The following is a 1,163-nucleotide window of genomic DNA, read 5'->3' on the forward strand; positions in this document are numbered from 1 at the left end:
TTCCTTTTTTAAAAAATTTCATTTCTTGCTTATTACAGCTGTGCTTTGTCAGCAGATTTGAACTTTACCCGAAAAGTGTTTGTATTTTATTTCAAATTACGAATTCCTGAACATAGGATGATGTACAATTCTGCTGGACATTCGGAAGCCCATTAGAGTCTGGAGCTTGAGAGGCGTAACCGACTCTGGTCTGATATTTGTTAGGGGGCTTTGCCATCCAAGGAGTCGCTGAGAAACAGTTATTGGTACTGAGAAAAAGAGAGGCTAAGAAGTCAGCCTTCAAAAAAAAAAAAAAAAATTAACTGAATTGGAGAGCTGCCTGCATTTCACTCTAGTGCCTCTGGAAGAGGAGTGTTGTCTAAAGTGCTTCCATCACGAACAGTGATTGAGAAACTCCCTGTACTCTCCCGGCTATTGTACTCCCACGGGCTGATGCCCACGGCGTGAATCCGCACACGCTTAGAGCCCCGTGTGTAGACCAGCAGCGGGGGGCGGGGCCGAGCCCCAGCACTCTTGCCCTGCTCCATATTTCCGGTCATTTCCGAGTAGGCTATCGTTGTTTACGTTTGAAGCTTGGCTCGTCACCACGAAGCCTTACTGCCTTCTAAAAGGAGAAGAAGCTTGCATTTGTGGACAGTGCTGGGGGAACGAAGTTCATTTTCCCAGGTAGGGGAGGATGATTCTCTTGCAACACGTGCGGTTTGTGACAAAATCAATAACAGGGAGAGTTTCGGTGAGGTGGAGGTTTGGGGAAAGGCGAGGAGGCAAGCTAGCCAAGTGCGGAAGCTGTACGGGGATTCTTCTAGAAAGTGGGGTGGGCAAGGAGCTAGGGAGGGCGTGTGGAGGGAAGGGATCTGTGTCAGAACGTGCGTGTGAGCGGATACAAAACCCGAGAGAGGCGTGAGCAGCGCTGTGTGTGCGCGCGGGAGCGCGGGGCGCCGGCTCGGGGTGTGTGTGCCTGGTGAGTGACACCGCGGGGCGGACGGGCGGGCGGGGACAGCTGCGAGAGGCGGGAGTGGCCGTGCGAGGAGCGGGCCGAGCCGGAGTTGTGTCAGTGAAGGCATCCAGTCGGGGGCCGAGCTGGCTGCGCCCTCCGCCGTGAGCGCCGGCAGCGCGGGGCGAGCTCGGGACGGCGCGCGGCCCAGGCAGCGGCTCCCGCTCGG

The 1,163-nt window shown here is 55.3% G+C and overlaps 1 protein-coding gene across 2 annotated transcripts in view; it reads left to right on the forward strand.

The window, feature by feature from the left end:
* The first annotated feature begins 497 nt into the window (after window positions 1-497).
* Window positions 498-1,163, forward strand: part of SPATS2L (spermatogenesis associated, serine-rich 2-like) — a 180,020-nt gene continuing 179,354 nt past the window's right edge. The window contains exon 1 of one of the 2 annotated variants that reach the window (XM_008575549.1): window positions 498-666. The gene's annotated coding sequence lies outside the window, so the exon portion shown is untranslated. Of the gene's footprint in view, window positions 667-881; window positions 962-1,163 lie in introns of those variants that run through there. The other variant, XM_008575550.1, reaches the window with a different exon arrangement.

The sequence above is a fragment of the Galeopterus variegatus genome, unplaced genomic scaffold (assembly GCF_000696425.1).
Source record: "Galeopterus variegatus unplaced genomic scaffold, G_variegatus-3.0.2 Scaffold1205, whole genome shotgun sequence".
In the NCBI taxonomy this organism is placed as follows: Eukaryota; Metazoa; Chordata; class Mammalia; order Dermoptera; family Cynocephalidae; genus Galeopterus; species Galeopterus variegatus.